The sequence below is a fragment of the Oreochromis niloticus genome, linkage group LG20, assembly GCF_001858045.2.
Source record: "Oreochromis niloticus isolate F11D_XX linkage group LG20, O_niloticus_UMD_NMBU, whole genome shotgun sequence".
Lineage (NCBI taxonomy): Eukaryota > Metazoa > Chordata > Actinopteri > Cichliformes > Cichlidae > Oreochromis > Oreochromis niloticus.
In genome coordinates, this window is record NC_031984.2 from 376426 (window position 1) to 393621 (window position 17196).

A 17196-nucleotide genomic window follows, 5' to 3' on the forward strand; every position below is an offset into this window, starting at 1 on the left:
AGACCATGTTCCAAGTCTTTCCTTTTTTTTTACCACAGGTATCGCCCCCTGCTGGTCAGTTTAGGGCACTTCTCAGACGCGCAGCTACGTCCATCTTTTCCAGTGTCTGCTGGCCACATGTTCAGTTTGATTAAACCTTGTCAGCACTGAGCGACGGCTCACGTCAGTCAACTGGCTGACTGCAGCTGCTGGAATGCTGGACTTAATAACAAATGCTGCGATGCTGACTGTGAAATGATGAGACTGGGTGAGATGAGACTGATGGTTTCAGAGCTCATCACAGCACAGAAACAGCTTTAGTGAAGGTTACAAATGATCTTCTTATGGCCTCTGACAGTGGACTCATCTCTGTGCTTGTCCTGCTAGACCTCAGTGCAGCGTTCGATACTGTCGACCATAATATCCTATTAGCGCAATTAGAACATGCTGTAGGTATTACAGGTACTGCACTGCAGTGGTTTGTATCATATCTATCTAATAGACTCCAATTTGTACATGTAAATGGAGAGTCCTCTTCACACACTAACGTCAATTATGGTGTTCCACAGGGTTCGGCGCTAGGACCAATTCTGTTTACATTATACATGCTTCCCTTAGGCAGCATCATTAGAAGACATAGCATACATTTTCACTGCTATGCAGATGACACCCAGCTCTATCTGTCCATGAAGCCAGGTAACACACACCAATTAGTTAAACTGCAGGAATGTCTTAAAGACATAAAGACCTGGATGGCCGCTAACTTTCTGCTTCTTAATTCAGATCAAACTGAGGTTATTGTACTCGGCCCTGAAAATCTTAGAAATATGGTATCTAAGCAGATTCTTACTCTGGATGGCATTACCTTGGCCTCCAGTAATGCTGTGAGGAACCTTGGACTCATTTTTGACCAGGACATGTCCTTCAGCGCACATATTTAACAAATATGTAAGACTGCTTTCTTCCATTTGCGCAACATCTCTAAAATTAGAAATATCCTGTCTCAGAGTGATGCTGAAAAACTAGTTCATTTATTTATTACTTCCAGGCTGGACTACTGTAATTCACTATTATCAGGATGTCCTAAAAACTCCCTGAAAAGCCTTCAGTTAATCCAAAATGCTGCAGCAAGAGTCCTGACAGGGACTAGAGAGAGAGAGCAGATTTCTCCTGTTTTGGCTTCCCTTCATTGGCTTCCTGTTAAATCCAGGATTCAAAATCCTGCTCCTCACATACAAGGTCTTAAATAATCAGGCCCCATCTTATCTTAATGACCTTGTAGTACCATATCACCCTATTAGAGCACTTCGCTCTCACACTGCAGGCCTACTTGTTGTTCCTAGAGTATTTAAAAGTAGAATGGGAGGCAGAGCCTTCAGTTTTCAGGCCCCTCTTCTGTGGAACCAGCTTCCAGTTTGGATTCAGGAGACAGACACTATCTCTACTTTCAAGATTAGGCTTCAAACTTTCCTTTTTGCTAAAGCATATAGTTAGGGCTGGACCAGGTGACCCTGAATCCTCCCTTAGTTATGCTGCAATAGACGTAGGCTGCCGGGGATTCCCATGATGCATTGAGTTTTTCCTTTCCAGTCACCTTTCTCACTCACTATGTGTTAATAGACCTCTCTGCATCGAATCATATCTGTTATTAATCTCTGTCTCTCTTCCACAGCATGTCGTTATCCTGTCTTCCTTCTCTCACCCCAACCGGTCGCAGCAGATGGCCCCGCCCCTCCCTGAGCCTGGTTCTGCCGGAGGTTTCTTCCTGTTAAAAAAACTAGAATTAAATGAGATAATTGATAAAAAAACAAAATTCTTAGTACAAAGACTACGCTTACAAAATTATGAACATAGTAATAAATCCGGTCAATTTCTAGCAAACCAGTTAAAAATAAATAAAGAAAAAACAACTATAGGTGCTGTTCAAGATTCATCTGGGAACACAATATATGACCCGAAACAAATAAACCACATTTTCAGGGATTTCTATTAAAAGTTGTATTCACCACAAATAAACCCATCTAAAAAGGAAATTGATCAGTTTTTAGACAACATAACTCTCCCAAAATTATTAGACACTCAAGCAATGGCACTGGATTCGCCACTGACATCAGGTGAACTCCAGGAAGCCCTGATAAGTATGCCCAATAATAAGGCTCCAGGTCCAGACGGGTTTCCTGCAGAATTCTACAAAGAATTCTGGACGATTCTAGCACCAGTTTTTTACAGAACGTTGTTGGAAATCAAAGAAAATGGCAGACTTCCATCAAATATGAATTCTGCAAACATTAATCTCCTGCTAAAACCAGACAAAGACCCTGTATATCCCTCAAGCTATCGTCCAATATCCCTTATAAATGTAGACCTTAAAATAATCTGCAAAGCTCTCTCAAAGAGATTAGAGAAAATAACCCCCCTCTTAATTCATCCTGACCAAACTGGTTTCATAAAAGGTAGGCACTCATCAACAAATACACGTAGATTACTTAATTTGATAGACTACTCATACAGTAAAAACCTTGAAACTACTATATTTTCTTTAGTTGCAGAAAAAGCGTTTGACAGAGTTAACTGGAAATTTCTATTTGCAACTTTACACAAATTTGGTTTTGGATCTTCTTTCATCAACTGGTTAAAAATATTATATAATTCCCCAACAGCTTGTGTCAGAACAAATGACCAGACATCCTCCAGCTTCTGTCTCCTGAGGGGCACCAGGCAGGGATGCTGTCCCGATTCGAAATACTGAGATCCAAAACAAAATACCAAAGGCCCAGAAGGATGCAATCAAACGGAAGAGTTTATTGAATACACATGCAGGGAGGTACGAACTGCCAAACATCAGTTGTAGGACTCCGCCCAAAAATACACTTCAGATTGCTTTTATAACGTCAGGGTTGGTTAACGCCCCTTCATGCGTTTACAAACATTATGATATGTCAGTTACAGTAAATATTCATTTTAATAAACTAAAATAGACATAGAAGTTCCTGTTTTCTATCACAATTTCCATATAAGGCCACTCGCTGCACCCTCCAGACGGTCCTTGGGGATGGTAGTCATCTGGCCACGTCTTCTGTCACCTGTATCTGGGCAAACTCAAATGCGACAAGAAGCTGAATACATTCAGGCCTTCCCTCAAGCCTGTTTCTTGATTAAATGTATTATATGTGTTTTGTAGGCGTGCATGCATTGAACCTTCCATAGCTCCAAGACACTTACTCCATGTTTCGCCGGGACATTCACGCCCAACGGAGCTTTCAACCTTCTAATCAATTGACTGAGCCACAACTCATTAATAAGCACCAAATTGCAATGTGTAAAGAATATTATGTAATTATGATAACACCTGTAATACAGACTTTAATGTAATGACAGCAGCTTCAATAACTGCTTCAATGAAGTGATTATTATATGGTTTAATGCAATGATCATGACTTAATGCAAAGTTAATTAATGCAATCATAATGATAATAAGCATAAGTAGCAGTAAAATATTCCCCTTATTCCACACTCCCTCTTTTGACCCTGTTCACAAACAGGGTCACCCCACTGCGTTGAGTCACTCCTCCTCCCAGTCGGCCACCTCCACACCCATCAGTGGCATCATGGCCACCCAAGTCACCGATTCAGCATTTACAGCCCTCGTTATTACCTTCTCCAGCAGTCCTCTGGCACAGGGAATGAAACAACAACCTCAGGTGTTCGAGGTGGTCGACCAGAACACACTTCGTAATAAGCACTCTGTGTACACAATTATTATAGTTGTCCCGTTCAGTGCTTTCATCAGTATGCAGAATGCTTCGTAAGGTCCAACGCGTTTAACATATATGGTTACATGTACTGATGTGCTTATGTCATGTGCGTTAGATGTGAGTTGTCATGTGTCCATCTCTCTTCTCGGCTCGTGTAGTGTTTTCTGCCGTCTTCCATTGCGGATAGCATGATGAGCAGAGCCGTTGCCACAAGTAAGTTGCCAGCTTCCACCTGAGAACACTTCATGGTTGGGGTTGGTCACACCCAAATGTATCAGTACATTACAATATACTACTATACTACTAATATACAATAGTCCATTATAATATTTTATTCATATTTCATTTTGTATCCATCAAGGGCTTCGGGTGATCTGCAGTTTCACCCTTTCCCAAGCTGGAGACATTTTCCTTTACACATACATCACTCCCTTGTCATCGAACTTCCCTGAGCTATCCCTCAACTTCAAGCTTTAAATGTATTTTATTAAACATTCACACCATTCTTTCACTCATACAAGCAGCAAGCTGATCTTCATTGCATATGCTTGTGTTCTTAGCCAGGTTTATTCAATGTCTCTATGCATTAAGCTTTGATTAGACAAGCTTCATGAGCTTGTCTTTGTAAGATTAATGCATTTTCTGTTTGTGTGTGTATGTGTATGTGTTATTTTTGCATCTATGGCTTCACAGTCTCCCAGACACTTCCCAATTCTCCAGTTAAACAGTCAGTTTTCTCCTTCCCCGAATTACTAACCCTCTGTTTTGATTTCCCACCTTAAATAAAGCAGTCCTAGTCTTCAGCCAGGAGCTAAGGCCTGTTTTCCAGGTTCATGGACACATGATTCTGTGAACAATTCAACCAGAAACTTGCCTTAACTTATCCAGTGATGTTAACCTATCCTTCCGACTGGTGCGTCTGGAGAGTTGGTCCAAGTCTGCTTTACTCCTGAAAATAACAAAACTAAGACATTTTCATTATTATCACAAGTGCTTAAATAACCCATTTCTCTATCTCTGATCAGAAACACCAATTATGCCATGCATGTAAGCGTGTTCTTCCTTGCATTTTATGTTAATTGAGTGTAAGCTGCTTCTTCATTGAATTAATTCATTGAGTTCTTCGTTGCATTTCTATGTATTCATGTTAATGTACTCTACGTGTAAGCTGTTTCTTCATTGCATCTTAAATTATAATCAGTTTTCTTCATGCATTTTTCACTGAGGTTTAGATTCAAACTATCTCACTTCTGATTCATTTCAAAAATAATCTCACATGTAACAACTTGTGTATGTGTGTTTTCAATTCATTAATATAGTTGTCAGTTATTTTCTGATTATTTTTACCTTTTGTATTGTTTACCTCTTTGTTGTGATGTGGTGGACATCCCTAAACACTCATGAGTTCCGGATTCAATTTTAGTCCAAACATATCCTATATTCTCGCAGTCAAACTCGTCCAGCTTCATCTCTCACTGGTCCTTTTTCATTCACAGTGTCCTGTTCGGGCTTCAAAGCTCCAGCAAACACAGGCTCAACTCAGCTGTTGTCTTCTTCTCTGTTTCTTTACAGTCTTTCTTTTAGGTTAAATCCCAGCATGGCAAAATATCACATTCAGTGCCTTCAGTCTTATTTTCATTTGCTCTGTTTTCTTCTCCATTCATGGCAAATATGAGAGTCAGTGCCTTCAAGCAGACACCTCACACTGTTCTTCACCAGCATGCATGTTGCATCTTTCATACTGCTGGACTCATCATTCTTCGTCAGTGTTACTGCTTTCACTTGCACTGCTTTTAGCTTCAGTTAATTCTTCAAGTCCACGATGTTCTGTTGGTCTTCATCAGGAGATTGACTGTCCTTTGAGTTTCTTCTCAGTTTCAGGGACAAAGTGAGAGATCAAGCCGCACAATTTCGAGCCAAAGACTGGCTTATCTTCTCCCAATTCTGTTAATCTATTGTTATGGCGCTGCACTCAAGGTTCCAATGTTGAGAGAAGTCCACCTGTATTGGCACACTAAAGCATACAATTAGTATTTTTTCATTTTTTCTTAAAGGCTTCATTTGCTTCATGTGCCTAGAGGTAACTCATCTGTCTCTCTGTGTTCTTTCTTTACACACTCAGTTCCTTTTATGGGCATGCAAAGTTCCTGTCCCAGACACACACACACATACTTCCTGTTTCTTCAGGCAACAGGCAGGCTCTGTCTCCCTTTAAATTTCACAGTCTACAAACGATCAGTAATTCTGCTAAATCTTGATCTAAAAACAATACACCTTCATTTCATGCACACTTTTAAATGGAGCTCTTTCAAACATAAAAATAAACTCAACCTCTCATACCATCACTCATGCATTTCTTGAATTAAAAGCACTTTCAAACTTTAAAACATCCTACTTTACATCACAAAAGAAATATATTTCATACACGCTTTTAAATGTTCTAACCTCTTTCAGACGCCATAAATCGTCTCACACACACTGCCTTTTCTCTCTCTCAGACAAATCACGCAGAGTCACTCAAATCAAATACTGACAGCATTCACACAGTTAGAATCACTCAAAATATGCTTTCATACAAGTATTTTGGACATGCTTTTCATAATCAGAAAGAGCAAGTCAAAGAAAAACAATTGAAACCTCTAATCACTCTCACAGCACACACAAAAATGGAAACTAGTTCTTTATGCTTTTGGACTGGATTGAGTCGCTACAATCCTTTTAGACAGGGACTTTCAATCTGATCAGGTCCCCACAGGTAGCCTTTCCTCCACCCATTGTAATCTGGAAAAGTCACCTTATATTTGTTTGTCCGGAAATTTTTTACAGCGCTGTTATTCACTCTTCCAGGCCTGCTTAGAACAAAAATGAGAAAAAGAGAGCTGATTATTAGCTCATCAAAACACAAAACAAAATCACCTGACAGGATTTTTAAGTGCACTGTTATCATTTTAAAGTGCCCAATTCTAGACATGTCCATGTTTAATAAAACTCCCTCTATTAAAATAAAAACAAAAAACAATAGAGGTAGTAGACAACACCCAGTAACTGCGTCTGTCCTTTTACAAGAAAAAAAAATAAACCCATATCGGACAATTCTCCCCATCTTAGACAAAATCTGACCATAAATGTCCTTTTCTAAGTCATGTTCTTCTCTTCACACAACTCTTGGCCTCCAAGGCATAAACTTTGGACTTATAACCGTCAGATAAGTCCTCACAGCGCACCAAGCACGGAGAAAACTCAATCTCAGTGCTTCAAAATTCTCACACAAGATTCAAAAACTGTTTCTGTCATTTATCTACCCAAGGACTTCATCAAATGGACCTCGCTGGGTCCAGTAATCTTCAGCACATGTATATCACTGCCGCCAGTGCTGATTTAAAAACAGTTTCTTGTCTCAATGCACCCAGTATTAACTTATCACATGGACTGCCGCCGATCCATCAATATCAACACAATTGTGTATCCCCATGTACACAACTTATTCTTCACTTGTATCACAGCACATCTAGTAATATTTTCACAATTACTTCAACATGGTCAACATTGATTTTCCTTTAAAATCAATTTACCATTAGAACTCAAGATCACAGCTGACTCGATTCTCTGAAATCCTGAGTCATTTAAACACCTTGCTCAACTCAAGGTGTCCTTTTCTCGGACTTCTTCGTCCGAACTCACTCTTTTTTCCCCGGCATCTCACCATTTGCTGCTTTCCTTTGTAGCCTGCTGCTTACTTGGCAGCCTCATCTGCTTTCTGGTTCCCTTGTGCCACCAATGTGGTTGCTTGAGAGTATCCTTTGCATTTTATGATACTGACCTCGTTTGGGTCATCCAGGACCTTTTCCAGTCCTCCCATTTCTTTCTTCTTTGAAATGTGAGCATTTGTTGCCGCTCTGAAGCCTGCTCTCTTCCATTGACCGGGCTCCACGTGTGCTGCCCCAAATGCATAAGCTGAATCTGTGTATATCTTCGCTCTCTTTTCTTTAGCCAGTCTCAGGGCCCTGCTCAGTGCAATTTCTTCTGCTCTCTGAGCTGACTGTTGCCCCTTCAAGTCTCCAGGTCTCTCCGACTTTTCTTCAGCTTCAGCTTTCTTGGTGCAGTCATGTGGTTCTCCTGACTGCATCGGCTAGTTGATTCTCCACTGTGTCATATGGTACATCATTCAGGAGCTCCAGTTCCTCTTTGTTTATGGACAGAGTCTGTATCTGTCCCTCTAGTTTCTTATTTTCCTGTTGCAAATCTTGCAAAGACTTTAGGATGCTCTTTACATCCTCTTTCATCCAACCGGATATTCCTTGGCACATGATCATCCATTTGCAACACTCACTGTGGTTCTCTTTCAATGTTTTCATCTCTGCACTGGTCTTCCTGTTCACTTACTGGCCCAGTGTGTCTTCATTCAGCTGCTTCAGTTTCTGTTTTCACTCTAGGGGTGAAACACAATAGTCAACCCAGCAATGTCAATACTGGATTCACCTGGAGTATGCACCAAGCCCACCACAATTATCAGCTCAACAATGTTAATCTTGCATTCACCTCATGAATGCACCAAACCAGCCACTTTTGGTGTAAACACGCACAAAGCTTGAAAATCACTCCCCCTGTTCTCTCAGTCCTTTAATTCAGCTGCACACAGCTGTTCACTGAGAAAGAGGAAGTCAGCTCAGGCAGTCAAAAGACTGAGCAAATATAAACTCTCTGCTGGTTTTAAAATCAATAAAAACAAAACGTCAAGATCCACTATCTTCAATTCAACATCCAGTATCTCAACACTGTATGTTGTCACAGAGATCACCCACTGTTATTCAATTTTCATAGACCCAAAGGTAAGCATATTATTTCCCTAATCACAAGTGAAACCGTGTTTCACCCAGTAATACGTAATCAAACTTTAAAGTGAAACCAAAACTCTTCTTTTTCGAAACTGAAAAGAGGAAGTAACCAGCACCCAATTCTAACTGCGTAGGCTGTTACTCAACAGCTCACACACACAGAGACAGACCCAGGGCAATTTATCAAATGGATCATTTATCAACATTCAAACCAACGCAGTCCGCACTGACTATTCTTCTGGACCTCAGCGGATCCACCAAACTTCAGACCACGCCGGATCTGTTAATATCAACAATGCTGTACACCCAGCTGATTCTACACTTCAGACCACGCCGGATCTGTTACTCCAGCACAATAAACACTGATTTTTTCCTTCAAAATCAGTTTACCAAGAGCCACAAAACCGTTTCTGACTCTATTTTCTGAAATTCTAAATCCTGTCTCATTCACTGCTGAAGTTCTAGTTCAATGAACACATGTGTCGCAGTTTAAAATTAAAAGAGGAAGTTGTTCACACCCAACAGCTGCAATGAATGTGTGTGTGTGTCTATTCGAACACAAGCTTTCTCAAATCACACAAAATATAGCATCAAAAAGTCCTTTTCTGACTCCTATTGTCAGGCAATTCATCACCTGAAAATCATGGGATCCGACACTATTTCAAAACCTGGGTATCTGCCAGGCAGTGATACACGCAACATTCAGTGTCAAATCACTCAACCTTGACGCCTGCACTGACTCAGAGTAGACTCAGAAATATTCACTCAATACTTCTCACAACCAGCAATGTTTCTTTACAGGACCACAGCAGATCCACTGACATTTATCAACATTAACTCAGTAACGTCAACATTTATTCTTCTCAACATTACTTTCTCAGAAAACCTATCAAACACTTGGCTTCCTGAAATTCTGCCTCACATGAGAAAACCTTGCACAACCCAAGGTTTGTTTGTCGGACCTCTATGTCCAAGATTACTTTCTCTATGAACCAATAACTTTATACCAACATGATCCTCTGATCATAACCAATTTTAATACCGCGGTCCCAAGTCGTCGGCAGATGGTCAATCTGGAGTGACCGCAACCTTAGCGGGCTCTAAAGGACGTCTCCGATAGAGGGGGGGTCTCCACCCCTGAACTTTAAAGTTATTTCACCTTCAATATGTTAACTTATTTCACCTTCAATATTCTAAAGACACCTTATTGTCTTTCTCACTTTTATCATAAGAACATCAAGCTTGACCTTTTCAACATCTTATGAAGCTTCAATTTCTCAACAATTACTCAAACAGACATCCATCAGTAATTTAGCTGAGTAAATTTAGAATATAATATTTCAATCAGCACATTTTGATTTAACAGGCTGTGCCTACCTTTTTTGTCAGGGCCCTGAACACTCAGCCGAACCACTGGGTCCCGTCTGCCTGCTTGACCACCTCTGGCCTCTGTTTTTCTCCACCAGAACCTCAGAACCAGGTCAATGGACTCAGATATCCGGGTCACGGCACCAAAACTGTCCCGATTCGAAATACTGAGATCCAAAACAAAATACCAAAGGCCCAGAAGGATGCAATCAAACGGAAGAGTTTATTGAATACACATGCGGGGAGGTACGAACTGCCAAACATCAGTTGTAGGACTCCGCCCAAAAATACACTTCAGATTGCTTTTATAACGTCAGGGTTGGTTAACGCCCCTTCATGCATTTACAAACATTATGATATGTCAGTTACAGTAAATATTCATTTTAATAAACTAAAATAGACATAGAAGTTCCTGTTTTCTATCACAATTTCCATATAAGGCCACTCGCTGCACCCTCCAGACGGTCCTTGGGGATGGTAGTCATCTGGCCACCTCTTCTGTCACCTGTATCTGGGCAAACTCAAATGCGACAAGAAGCTGAATACATTCAGGCCTTCCCTCAAGCCTGTTTCTTGATTAAATGTATTATATGTGTTTTGTAGGCGTGCATGCATTGAACCTTCCATAGCTCCAAGACACTTACTCCATGTTTCGCCGGGACATTCACGCCCAACGGAGCTTTCAACCTTCTAATCAATTGACTGAGCCACAACTCATTAATAAGCACCAAATTGCAATGTGTAAAGAATATTATGTAATTATGATAACACCTGTAATACAGACTTTAATGTAATGACAGCAGCTTCAATAACTGCTTCAATGAAGTGATTATTATATGGTTTAATGCAATGATCATGACTTAATGCAAAGTTAATTAATGCAATCATAATGATAATAAGCATAAGTAGCAGTAAAATATTCCCCTTATTCCACAATGCCCACTCTCCCCTTCACTGTTTGCAATTTTTATTGAACCACTAGCAGCAGCAATTAGACAGAATTCAGTAATTAAGGGCATAAAATGCAAGAACGTGGAACATAAAATCAGCCTTTATGCGGATGATGTGTTACTCTTTCTCCAAAATTCACAAACCAATATCTCTGGGGTGATTGAACTGATAAACTCTTTTGCAAGAATATCAGATTACTCAATTAACTGGTCAAAATCTACAGTCCTTCCGATTAATTGCTCCTTCCATAATTCCTCTTCTACTCCACTGCAATCGGGAAATATAAAATATTTAGGTATTAATGTTTCTCCCAAGCTTGCAGATCTAACTAAATTAAACCATATCCCACTTTTAAAGAAAGTAGAAGGTGATCTGGCTAGGTGGAAATGTCTACCCATATCACTCATGGGAAGGGTTGCCGCTATAAAAATGATGATATTACCAAAAATAAATTATTTATTCTCAATGATCCCAACTAAACCGCCGCAAGATTGGTTCAGATCTCTAGATTCATATATGTCCAAATTCCTTTGGAAAAATAAGCCCCCACGTATAAGCTTAAAAACACTACAAAAGACCAAGGACAAAGGAGGATTAGAACTACCTAACTTTCAGCACTACTTCTTAGCCAACAGGCTTCAGTTTATCTCAGGATGGCAAAAACATACCCTCCTAGATGAACCTTGGCTAGATGTAGAACAAGCACTTTGCAATAATCTAGAGATTTCAGACCAGAGATTATCAGCTCAAACATCCAACGACATGAATGCTTCAAAAGCATCAACATCAGCTCTTCTCTGACAGCATGGTGGGAGTTTCTGAAGTTGACAGAGTCTTCATTAATCCCATGCAAACGTACACCTATCTGGAACAACCCTGACATATTACAAAACAATAATATGATAAACTTTTCAGATTGGAGTGGTAAAGGAATCAAATATTTAGAACATATACTAGAAGGAACAGAATTTATTTCATTTGACAGACTAGTTACACAATATGGGATCAACAAGAAAAGATTTTTAGAGTATCAACAAATTAAATCCATAGTAAAAAAGAGATTTAAACCAGGTCAAGTTGAACTACAAACACCACCAAGTGTGGTTCAATTTCTTACTCTTAAAACCCCCAAATTACTATCCAAAATATACAGAATGCTTTCTAAAACAGATGAATCAATATCACTTCCTATTGCAAAATGGGAAGTGGGTTTATCAGTTAACTTAGACCAAAACTTCTGGTCTCAGATTTGCTTAAAAACCTTTCATCTAATTAGAAACCCCAGTCTTCAATTAATTCAATACAAAATACTACATAGAGTGCACTATACAGGTCATCGGATGTTCAAGATGGGCTTTACGTCTACCGACAACTGCTCACACTGCCAAACCAATTCACCGGACAATTATATCCACGCTCTTTGGTTCTGTCCACCAGTTCAGAAGTTTTGGCGCGAGATATGTGAAGACTTATCAAAGTGTCTGAAATGTAACATTCCAACTTCCCCTTTAGTATGTTTGTTGGGCAGCTTAGATAATGTCACTACGGAAAAGAATATAGCTCATATGGTTTTCACTGCCCTATGCATAGCCAAGAAAACAGTCCTCATGAACTGGAAATATAAAAAAAAATCTTAATTCTAACCAATATAGAAATTATCTATTAGATTACATTAGTCTTGATACAGCCTCTGCCACCACATCAGATCAATTGCTCTGGGCTCCTTTGATCAGCTCCATCACCTAGTGGGGGTGGGGGTCATAGTTTGGTCCCGCCTTCACTGTTGTGATGGGTGTGGGGGTAGGGACAGGCTTAGGGCATCGGGGGGTTCCCCAGGAGCATCTTCCGTGGGGGGCTCAACCCGGGGTTGCGGTCATGGCCAATTAAGGGCTCTGTTGGCTCTTGGGTGACGGTTTCCTCGTGGCTGCGTGCAGCAGGGCTAGGGGAGGGTCTGTGCTGACAGACGTGGGTTACTGACCTGGTAGCCTGGCTGCCCCTGGGTGGGTCCGGGACGGGCGTGAGGTTCTGGGGGTGCTCCGTCTCTGGGCCGGGGCCCTGGCCGGGCCTCAGGGGCTGGGTCCTGGTTGGTGTGTTGCCGGGGTTGTGGGCGGGTGGGTGTATGGGGGCCCGGCCCTGGCGCAGGGTGCCGCCGGTGCATCGAGCCACCTGGGGGCTCTTCAACTGGTGGGGGAGGTTGTCACATCTTGCAGGAGCTTTCCTCTCTTCAGGAACTCTCTCTGCAGGAGGGGGAGATACAGGAGAGGTGGAGGAAGATCTCAGCCTGGGCGTCTATTGTCTAGTGTAGTCTGGAAGATGAGTGGATGATGGGATGGGTGCAGTTTTCTCTGTGGTGGGGTCGGGTGGACTGTCCCGGGCTCTGTGGGGCCGGGCAGCGCTGCAGCGCTGGGCCCTGGTCCGGATGGGCCTGGGCCCCCCCTTTCCCTGGTGGGTTGCAGAGTATGGGGGTGCCTACTGGGGTCAGCGGGGGAGCTGGCCCCAGGGAGGGGTTACTTGCCCCTCCCTTCCTTCCCTCCCCATCTCCAGCTGCCTCCCTCTTCCTGCTCCACCACAATCACCCACACATGCAGGGCCTTGGGGTAGGGGTGTGTCACCAGGGTGCAGGGGAGGCATCCCCCCCTCTGTCCCCTTCTGGCTGCCTCTGCCTCAATTTTATCCCACACCTTAGACATTCACATTACTCACACTCTCATTACACATACATATAGGATCTTGGGGGTGGGCACACCACACAGAATCCAAATTACCATCAGGGTGTACACCTCACCCCTGGCGTCGTTGCCCACCTCTCAATTTTAAATACACGTAGACATTGAGGGCTAGCAGGAGGGGCTATGCGCTTACCTGCTGCTCTGGCAGGTAGCTCCATGCCCTCCTGGGTTTTAAATGCACCTTAGAACACACATGCATCAACACTACATATGAGCGGGTGGAGGGAGGTTTGGAGTCTTCACACACCCCCGTTCTCTGCGGCCTGCTGGAGCGGGGGGGCTGGGAGGAGGAGTTGGCCATCCGACTGGGGTCTGGAATGTGGGGCCTCCCTGCTGCTACGGAGTCGGGGCGGTCTGCTTCTCCCCACCGCAGGGAAAAGGGTAACACCACCTGGGTCTGGGTGCAGTTTCCCCCTCCAGGGGCAAGGGTACCCAGACCCGGTTCTTAGAGTACGCTTGGGGAGAGTGATTGTGTGTACAGCGTCTCTTTATGTCTGTCTCCACGTTGGTTGAGTGTGGAATAATTGCTTATGAGAGCATGAGGGTGGGAATGGATGTTTGTATCTGTGTGTGCCTGTATGTCTGTGTCTATATGTCAGGTTGGGTATCAGACGCCACCTCTCTGGGGACATCTCAGGCCCTCCAAGGTTTGGAGGCCTATCTCCCCCCACCACTTCCCCTGCCGGTGGCGGACGCCCTCAGACATCGGTGCGTTGGTGGTTCTGTGTGTCTGGGGGTGGGCGCCCAGGTACACACCGGCTCACTCCTTGGCGGCTGCTTATCGGGGCCTGGAGCCTGGGGCTCGCTCGGGCCACTTCGGAGGCGGGGTGCCCTCGGCCTCTCGGCCCAGAGCTCGGTCACTCAGGCACAGCTGGCTGCCGGCGGAGCTCACGGGCACGTCACTGCAACCCCCCTGGCTTCTGCTCCGCGGCTGCTGAGTGACCCCTCATCTGGGACTCTCCTCAGCTCTTTCTGGGATAGTGGCGCGGCTGCCCCTCTGTTGGTCTTCCTTGGTCTCTTGTGTTCTGGGGGCCTCTGGATGTCTGGAGTTTTGATCTCCTCCATACCTGCGTCATGCCCTGGAGGACGGAGCAGTGGCCCCCCACACCCTCTAGCCGATCATTACATGAAGGAACCTTTTTAAAAAAAAAACAAGCACATCCATGCTCACAGGTGTACACACAGGTGATCACACACACAAACTACACCCTTTTTGGCTCCTACCTCAAAGCACACTGTGCGCTGTCGATCTTACGTGCTGCACAATAATGTCTAACATTTAGTATTTACTGTCATATTCCCATAGATCATTGTGATGATGTTTATTACTCTCGTTTTCTTCTGCTTGCTTTCTTCTTTCTTTCTCAACAGGTGATCCAGGTGATCGATATATGTATTTTTTGTCTGCTTATTCTGTTGGTTTTTGGTTTTTTGCCCTTTTTCCCCGTCCCTCTTCCCCGCTGTTTTTCTTTCCCTCTTTCTTTCTCCCCTTTCCTTCCCCCAGTCAAGTCTGTCCCGTATTCAGCAAGTGAAAATAAAATAAACAATAAAAGGTGAATCAAATGGACCATTACGGCAAGGCTGGGATGGTCAATTTGGTAAAGTAAATCCGTTGGGCATCTTTCTTCGCCTTTAGACAATAATTCTGATGGCAAAAGAACCAAACGGGACAGGTTAAAAAAAAAAAAAAAAGAAAAAAAAAAAGGGAGTTTTTCCTTCCCACTGTCGCCAAAGTGCTTGCTCATAGGGGGTCATATGATTGTTGGGTTTTTCTCTGTATTTATTATTGTGCTATCTACTGTACAATATAAAGCGCCTTGAGGCGACTTTTGTTGTGATTTGGCGCTATATAAATAAAATTGAATTGAAATTGAATTGACTGCAGGATCTAAAGAGTCAGCCAACAGAAATACAGACAGTCAGCGGCTCTCTGCGACACCCAGTCCGTGATGGAAAATTTGTTCAATCTCACTAATGTGCTGAGAATTGGAGGGACAAAGGCTAATTCACTACAGCAGTAATTGTGTTGACACAGAATACACAATACTTGTCATGGTCTGGAGCAGTGGTTCCCAAACTTTTTTTGCCAGGCACCCCTTTTTTTACAAGAAAAATCTTCGCGCCCCCCTGCAATGGCTCTGCGCCCCCCCTAGGGGGCGGGCCCCACACTTTGGGAACCTCTGGTCTGGAGTCTGGTGACTGCGTGTTTATGTTTTGTTTATTTAATGTTCTGTAATTTAGTGTTTTTTCCTGGTTTGGTCTTTTGTATTTCTAGGTTAATTAGTTGTCAAAGGAATTTCCAAAGAAAAGCGTCTGGACTTCTTTGAGTTGCTTGAAGACGTTTCACCTCTCATCCAAGAAGCTTCTTCAGTTCTAAGGTCAAATGGCTGAGAGTCCCAGATTTAAACCCAGTGGGAGTATCCCCCCAAAGAGGGACAAAGGACCCCCTGGTGATCCTCTAATCACATGAGCCAAGGTGTGAAAGCGGGTGTGGGACCTAATCAGCCAGGGTTTCGGGTGAGCTCATTGTGAAACCTGGCCCCACCCTATCATGTGATTTCCTGAGGTCAGATGGCCCAGGATGTGAGTGGGCGTTGAGGCGTCTGGGAAAGATCTCAAAACTGGATTATAGATGGCAGACAGTTGGTGTCGTAAACCCCCGCCTCTGTTCAAAGATGGTCGCTCACAGTGGACATAGATGGCCTCTTTCACTCCTCTTTCAAACCATCTGTCCTCTCTGTCCAAAATGTGAACATTGGCATCCTCGAAAGAGTGACCTTTGACCTTAAGATGCAGATGGACTGCTGAGTCTTGTCCTGTGGAGGTGGCTCTTCTATGTTGTGCCATGCGCTTGTGAAGTGGCTGTTTGGTCTCTCCAATGACCTGGATGATTGAGAACCTTCACAGACAGGTTAATTAGTTATTCTTCAGTACTTTAGTGATTTTCCAGCCCTTGGGTTTGCCACTGTGCCTCTCTTATGTTCCTGGTTTCGATGTTCGTGTATTTCCTGTTTTACTTTGACAGTCCTGTGTCCTGTGTCAGTGTATTCTGTTTTGCTTCCTCCCTGTCTTGTCAGAGTAGGTTCAGGGGTCCGTTCTTTGTACCTTGCTAAGTAAGTTAGCTGGATTTGATTGTTGACGATTTCGCGTGATCTTGGATCGTTCGGTTCTCCGAAGCTCATCCAGGACTTGCTGTCATAGCAACAGATCCATAAGCGTAAACCTGCTTGGGAGCAGGCTTACTTTATGTAAACAGGATTAGATCGCGGCCACTCAGGTATGTCCGCTTCATTTATACGAAAGCAACAGCGATATTTCTCCACTGTTTTTCCATAAATAAATATTATCAATGTAACTAAAGATAATGCAGTATTTGATTCTTTTATTGATGTCATACAGATACATACAGGTCATTTCCTAAAAAAAGGGAAATGTACTATTAATCATTCTATTACATGTATTTGATTATTTCAGATATAATTCATATTTTAGAGTAGTAATAGTAAATTACTTCGTGTAATCAAGATGAGAGACCACGGCTATAAAAGCGAAGGTGGATTTGGGAAGTCTGTCGCAGCC

The 17196-nt window shown here is 42.9% G+C and overlaps 1 long non-coding RNA gene across 1 annotated transcript; it reads right to left on the minus strand.

The window, feature by feature from the left end:
* Positions 1 to 6529: 6529 nt before the first annotated feature.
* On the minus strand, positions 6530 to 10866 carry LOC112843362 (uncharacterized). The gene is made up of 2 exons (XR_003215685.1): positions 9947 to 10866; positions 6530 to 8163 (listed from the first exon to the last, which is right to left on the minus strand). It is a non-coding gene; the product is annotated as an uncharacterized LOC112843362 (long non-coding RNA).
* Between the last annotated feature and the right edge of the window lie 6330 nt (positions 10867 to 17196).